This window comes from Rhinichthys klamathensis, unplaced genomic scaffold (assembly GCF_029890125.1).
Source record: "Rhinichthys klamathensis goyatoka isolate OS25496 unplaced genomic scaffold, OSU_Roscu_1.1 h1tg000326l_1, whole genome shotgun sequence".
NCBI lineage: Eukaryota > Metazoa > Chordata > Actinopteri > Cypriniformes > Leuciscidae > Rhinichthys > Rhinichthys klamathensis.
In genome coordinates this window covers 49369-57621 of record NW_026606841.1, presented here as the reverse complement: position 1 = coordinate 57621, position 8253 = coordinate 49369, and positions in this window count along the sequence as shown.

The window sequence follows — 8253 nt, the reverse complement described above, 5'->3', positions numbered from 1 at the left end:
ACTGCGCTGGAGTAAAGCCAGGTTGTGGGGTTTGGTGTTGGGTTCCCTCGGGTGCTGGATCTTCCTCCAGAGTCTAATAAGATAAAACAAACTTAACTTAATGTCAAATGTACATCAATCCATTAACTAGGATAAGCTTGTTTCCGCTACGGAATATAAAAGGGAATTGCTACTTTTTACCTCGCAATTGTATTTTATAAACTCATAATACCAAACATCGCAGTTTTAACGTCAGAATTGTGAGATAAAGAGTGGCAATTACAAGCTTCCATAATTCCATAATTCACATGTTAATGTAGTTGAATAAATAACAATAGTAATGTGCCATCAATCTAAATGATGTTAAAACTATTAATACTGTAGGAAAATGAACATGACGTGAGTAAACGACGTAGATTAATTTGTCTGCTAGTAGTTTGATAAACTGGTGAATCACAGGAGTAAAAAGCAGATGAGCATAAGAAAGTGATCTGAAAGTGAGAGAGTTGCAAGATTTCGCAATTGTTGATGGTGTCCGCCCCGATCACAAAACTGTGATGCCTGAGGATGTCTTATCACAAATGTGAAAGCACCATCACATGCTGTAGTCAATAATTTTATCCCTTAGAACTCATCTTTGATCACCAAATGACATATTTAAGGGTTTTTTTTCTGTGAAAAAAATTATTCATGCCTTAAAATAGATTGAATGTAACTCGACACCCTTGCCTCATTTAGTATACGTGATTCTATGAATATGCAAATGAGCCCCGCCTCCACCCACTCACTCAGCTCAGAGATCCACTCGGCCAACTTACTGAAGTAAACGCTGCACAAAAGTATCGCTCTTTACAACGTTGGACACAGAAAGGTAATTAATATGATTATATTAGCCTTTTGATTGACAGCTGATAATGTGTTGCTAACGTTACACAAAACATGTTTCCGTTCGCCATCTCAGTCTGCCTTCTAACAATCATCAGAAATGCTTCGAACAACTCAGAACGTCAGTGGAGAAAGGCGTATAGTTCATCATAACATCGTTATACATCCTAAACCCGCTATATTGCTAAATCGACCCAATTTTTCATATCTACAGAAAAATATACCGGGATAACCTGCTCCTCTCGAGACTGCCCTGCTAGTTCCCTGTTAATGATATGCTAAAGCCCGCCCACACGTTGATCTGATTGGTTACAAGGTCGTTTGTGACGTCAGAAACACCAGCGATTTCAAACCGTGTGTTTGAGACTAGGCTTGTTTGAGATGAGCAAAATCTGCGCAGAACCGATCACCGGTGATCAGCGCGAGATGCATGCCGGTTAGAAATGTGTCCGAGTGCGGTCCGCGTTGCTCTGATGTCATGCTGACGTGTGTCAAAAAACTCTCGCGACCGCAAGGCGCACGTGTCGGATTCTGCAGTCGCGCGCAGTTGCTCTCCACCGACTGCGCTGATCAAAAGCATGATGGGAAACGACTTGCTGACGGCACAGCTTAATGCTCATTGGTTTAAACAACCGTGATGTATTGTTCTCTTTTAAAATGTTTGATTTTAAAACTCTGATATCATGTTTTATGTGTATAGATAATGTGTGGATATCCCCAAACTCTCTGACAGTGCGATCTATGTGATGTAATTTAAAAAAAACACAAAAAAACACATAGGCCTATCTGTATTAAAGAAAAAATTATTCATAAACATATAGACCTATTTAAAATGGAATTAAATAAGTACTTTGGGTGTCTTGTTCATTATATTTATTTTCATATTTGTCATGATATTGAGCCAACTTGATAATGAACTCAGCCACTTCATGATGAACTCAGTCTGCCTTTATTAACATGCGCAGTTTCGAACAAAACTCTCAGTCGTTCCTGACCCCGCCCCCGTTGCCCAGCAACGCTGGACCCTGCAGCTAACAGTCAATCACAACTTGTACATATATCACCACATCTCCCCTCTTTAAAGTAGCCTACTACTACCTCAGCATTATTATTATTATTTCCAGGAACAAAGAAAGAGGCAGATTATTCATAAAATAATTATGTAAGATATATAGAACAATATCAAGTGTTTACCACAGCCAATCTCTTTGACATAACCTGTCAATAAACAAAACATGTTACAGCATTCATTAATTCGCATTTTTCCTCCTGTACTGCTCTTACATGCTATAAGAATTAGCATGCAAGAAAACTCTTTACATCAACATTATCACCAGCATCAGCATGGTGGTTATTATTACCTAGCCCAACACATAATCCTGAAACTTTGCAGGCTGTTTTACTTCTCTGCCAGCAAGGGTTCTTTTGCAGGTGGGTGTACGTATATGTGGTGTGATGGGAGGTGAGGTACTAGACCCATTCTCAGAGTTTGTGTATAAATCAGTCTCAAGAGAGGGTCCATCAGTTAATTCACTGTACCCATGTACAATCTGTCTGTCGGGTGTTTCAGGTGTTTCTGGCTTCTCCGGAACACTCTGGATGTGTCTCCGGTTCCGACGAGAGATTGTACCTTCCTTTGTTTGTACAATGTATGACCTTGGTTCAGGAGCTTTTCCGACGACCGTTGCCGATGTTTTCCATCCCTTTTCTCCATCCAACTTGACTTTCACGCTTTGTCCTGGATGTAAGTCGGGTAAACCACGTGCTGAGTAGCGTCGGTTGTAGAAGTACTGGTAAGCCTGCTTGGTTTGTTTATCCTTCCATCTGACTTGTTCATAGTCAATTGGACTTGGTAGCAGGTTCTTTGGCAGCATCGGAACTGTTGTTCTGATCTGACGTCCGATCATAAGTTGAGCTGGGCTCAGTCCAGTAGCACTGATAGGTGTAGAACGATAGCTCATCAGAGCTAGCTGTGGATCTGGCTGTCTGAGCATCCGCTTTGCAATAGCAACACTCCTTTCAGCGGCACCATTAGCCTGCGGATAATGAGGGCTGGAAGTAGTGTGAGTGAAATTGTATGTCGTTTTAAACTCTGCAAACTCAGTGGCCGTGAACTGAGTAGCATTGTCTGTCACAAGTTCATAAGGGATCCCCCATCGAACAAACATGTTTTTCAGATGTGTGATTACCTGCTGGCTTGTGATGGCTTGTAGTTGAGCAATCTCAATATCACGAGAATAATAGTCCACGACTATTAGGTATTTCTTGCCATTAAGTTCACAGATATCAGCCGCAATCTTTTGCCATGGACCCCTGGGAAGGGAGATGACCATCAGAGGCTCTCTGTTTTGTGTGGGCTTGTTGACTTGGCAAAACTCACACGTCTCGACTATTTTTGTGATGTTCTTGCCAATTCCAGGCCACCATACGGACATGTTAGCTCTTTCCCTACATTTAGTAAGACCTTGATGGCCTGTGTGAAGCTGATGTAACACCTCATGTCTCTGTGAGCCTGGAATCACTATTCTGTCTTTATACAACAAAAGTCTACCAATTTCTGAGAGATGAGCTCTGACAGTGTGAAACTCGTGGAGTGAGTGGGACAGTTGAGACATCTGACTGGGCCAGCCTTGGTGAATGTACTTACAAACTGACTGAAGATCTAAATCATCCTGCGTGGCTTTCCTTATGGCACTTAACCTGTCTTCACTTATAGGCATAGTAGACAGTACTGCCTGTACGAACGCCTTGACGTCATCCTCTGTGTCAGACTCGCCCTGATGTGTCAATGGGTTTCGTGACAGAGTGTCGGCCACCACGAGCTGTTTGCCTGGCACATGCACTGCTTTGACATTAAATCTCATCAGGCGCATTAGTAGTCGCTGACATCTTACGGGAGCTTTGTCAATATCATATGCATTTATTAAGGGCACAAGAGGCTTATGGTCAGTCTGAAGTTCAAATTTGTCCATACCTTGTAGGTATCGAGAGAACCGCTCACATGCCCACACTCCAGCCAGGCACTCCTTCTCGATTTGTGAGTATCGGCACTCTGTCTCTGTTAATGTCCTTGAACAGAAAGCGATGGGACGTCGTCCGTTCTCATGTTCCTGCAGCAGGGCAGCTCCGAGGCCATAGCTGCTTGCGTCCGCACTGACCACTGTGGTTCTGTTGGCATCATAGAATGCTAGTGCTGGTGCTGTAGTCAACAAGCGTTTGACCTTCTTGAACGCCTGTGTCTGAGCCTCACCCCAGACCCATTCTGTGTCACTTTTCAGTAGCTCAGTCATCGGATGAAGAATTGACGAAAGAGCCGGAACAAATTTGCCCAGGTAATTAATCATCCCTAATACCTGTCGCAGTTCAGTCACATTCTTAGGGCTCGGAAGCTCAGTTATGGCCCTCACTTTATTTGCATCAGTCCGGATTCCATCCTTTCCGATGACATGTCCAAAGTACTGAATCTCAGATTTTCCGAAGTGACACTTCTCTTTATTCAACTTTAGACCAGATTCTCTGATGGTCTTCAAAACTGCCTTGAGGTTGTTATCATGTTCCTCCTTATCTCTACCGAACACCAGTATATCGTCCATCACAACTACAGTGCCGGCATGGTCTTTAAGAAGAGTGCTCATTTCTCTCTGAAATATCTCCGGAGCCGAAGTGATACCGAAGGGTAGTCTCTGAAAACAGAAGCGGCCCACTGGGGTGAGGAAGGTGGTGAGTTTCCTACAGCTTGGGTCCAATGGTATCTGCCAAAACCCACTAGAAGCATCTAACGTTGAGAATACACACGCACCGGACAGTTGTGGTGCGATGTCCTCAAGAGTGGGCAGAATAAATCTCTCATGCTTTACTGCTTCGTTTAATTTCTTAAGGTCGACGCAAATTCTCACTTTACCGTTCTTCTTCACCACCGGTACCATTGGAGCACACCAGTCTGTCGCTTCCGTCACTTCTGTTGTGATCCCTGACCGGAGCATACGCTGCAGCTCTTCTTCCACTTTTGGCAGTAATGGAAAAGGAACTCGACGAGGGGTAGAAAGGCTGTATGGTTTGGCGTCATGTCTGAGCTCAATTTTGATTGGTTCACAATTTAAAAGTCCAAAGTCTCCAAAAACATCATCCTCAGTACTTATGAAGTCAACCCTGCTCACCAGTTTCATTTCACAGGCAGTTTTTCGGCTAAGGAGATTATTAGTATATGGACCTTTAACGACATATGTCCAAAACCTGACTTGTTGTCCATTTCGTTCTGTACAGGCTAAAAATCTGCCAATACAGTCCAGTTTGCCACCCGGACTCCTGATGTCTGCCAGTGTTTTAGTAAGTTGTGGGCGACTAGGTAGGTTCAGAAATGTTTGCTCAGACATAACTGTGATATCAGCCCCAGTATCTATCTTGAACTTTACTGTAGCGCCATTCATTGGAAGGTTCACATGCCACTCATCCTCATTAGCACTATCAGAAACAGAACCCAGAAACCACATGTTGTTTGATTCGACTTCGTGTCCGTCACTGGTCACTTCTTTAACAGTCTTTGTTTTACAAGCAATCTCGAAATGACCTGTTTTATTACACTTACGACATCGTTTCCCTCGGGCGGGACAAGCCCCACGGTCATGTGCACGTGCACATCTTGAACAGGCCACATTGCTGTCTTCTCTTTGTTTCATATCTGAATTCCTGTATTTACCTCCTGTGTGTTTCTTGAATTGTTTTGTGTGCTTAAACTTGTGCCCCACTTCACTTACATCGCATGCACTTCGCATATCAGCACTTTGCATTTTAATCAATTCTGACTGGCGAGTGATCTGTATGGCCTTCTCGAGCGTTAAATCTGGCTCTAACTGCAGCTTCTCAGACACGTCGCTATCCGCTATTCCAATCACGATGCGATCGCGAATCTGCTCATCTTTAGTGGCCCCAAAATCACAAAACTCTGCCAGCTCATATAGACTCCTGACAAATGCTTCCACACTTTCACCACTTCGTTGATTTCTTTTATGGAAACAAGCGCGGTCATGAATCAAATTGCGTTTGGGCACGAAATGGTCATCAAACTTTTTAACTACTGCATTGTAGTACTGATTTTCATCCTCAGCAGAAAATGTAAATGTGCTGAATATAGGTTCCGCCTGTTTGCCCATTGCATACAGTAATGAATTCACCTGCACATCACCATCTTCCTTGTCGAGTTTCGTTGCAATCCTGAACCGCGCGAAGCGCTGCCTCCACGCCGGCCAACTTGCTGGCTGTGCGAAATCAAAGGATTCAGGTACGTTAAACTTCGACATTTTCCTTCCGTTCTCCTTCGCTGATCAGAGGAGTGCGTGAAGATCTTTCAATTCTGACACCATGTCATGATATTGAGCCAACTTGATAATGAACTCAGCCACTTCATGATGAACTCAGTCTGCCTTTATTAACATGCGCAGTTTCGAACAAAACTCTCAGTCGTTCCTGACCCCGCCCCCGTTGCCCAGCAACGCTGGACCCTGCAGCTAACAGTCAATCACAACTTTTACATATATCACCACAATATTCAAGCAACAAAACTTAAAATACATCCAGTTTATTAGCAACACCGTGCACGAGTGTGAATCCCGTGAATCCCGCGATATCCACCTTTGATCTCACAGGTGTCTGATCCACTGCGAGAAGCGAGATCTGTCCGGCTTGCCTGCGCTTTTTTCACTCCTCCTCTCACTGCAGCCGCCTACTCTCGACTACATTTCAGGCGAGGCAAGGCGCATCTCAAACAAGCCTACTGTCTTTGGTTCACTGCCATTTGATGTTGGGCAATGTTGTGGTCACGCCAGCATCTCTTACATTATGAGCGCGCTTGCCACGCGCAACGCGCCTACATTTGAAATAACAAAATTTTGGTCGGCAGGAAAAATGGTCCAACGAACCGTTCGGTTTGAAAACCGAACCGAAAGCCTTGTACCGAACGGTTCAATACGAACACGTGTATCGTTACACCCCTAACTGTTACGCATCCGATTTTCTCCTGGTTACATTCGCATTGGATATAACAGTTTGTGTTTACAATGAATACTCCCTACGATATGCATTTTGACACAATTGTGTGTGTATTTGAACACGCAAGTGCAATTAGCTCTGAAAGAGAACTGAATTTGGGATCACGTGAATCTGAGTCGTTCTCCTGCGCGTTCTTTCTGCTCAGCTTCCAGATCAGCCGTCGAGGTTTTGCATGTGTAATACTGAGTTTTTAAAAAACGTGTTTTTTTTATAATATTCAGGTCATGTGGAAAGCAGATGATCACGGCAAACAAGGTATGGGAAGAAGTAACTTAAAAAAATCGTAATGGTCGAGTCTTTTGATTCCATATGATTGCACTAAAAGTGGCAAAAAATATTTGATATGCGCTCGCATCGAAGAATAATGTTACATTAGAGTATAAAGGCTACAGCAATTGCCTTTTAATGTGGATATTTTTACATGTTCTAAATGATATACCAAGCATATATTTCCTATCATTCACGTATCTTGATGTTCAGTGTTTATGTTTAATGACTAATACTGTAAATGTGCAGGTATTCTGTACTTTAATTTAACAGAAATTGACTGTAAAATTGCTATTATTAGTACTTAATTAGAGATGTGAAATTGGATCTGTAAAAATAAAAATTAAAACTGTAAATATACAAACTTTGTATTTGAATGTATGTATATTGCATTTTTATACATAACTTCAGTTATTTTACACAGAAAAACTATATTTTAAAGGAAAATTACTAGACAGCATTATTACAAAATAACTTTATAAAACCCCAAATTTACAGTTTAAACTGAAAGTCACATTTTTTTTATGTAATATGACATAATTTATGCGTTTTTCCACGGTTTAATAAACCATTATCAACAGTAATATTCTGTAATTGAATTAATTTTGACTGTAAAGAAGCTAAATTCTGTATTTTTTACGGTTTTTGTAATTTTTTGTAATTTTGTGAAATGGTTATTTGTGTAATTTAACGGAATCCGTCTGGAAACTGCCAGACTTTTACCATTGTTTTACGGGAATTGTTATTATTTATTATTTTATTTTTTACAGTGCATGGTTTGTCTTAAAGCATATTCAAAACACCACATAGACACATACACAACATTAAAAGCTGGATTTGCAGCACAAGGGGACTTTAAAAATAACATGAAATTACTTTTATCCTAAATCTTTTGTTATTAATATAATATTTCTATTATATGAAAACATTTGTATCGTTACTAGGAGTGCCATTTCTGCGTCAGCAACACCAAATACATTTTTGGAAAAATAATGACTGTTTTCACACAGGTTTCCAAGACATTACCGACGCAGACTTGATTGAACGGTCATGGTTTAGTTTTATATGATGATATGA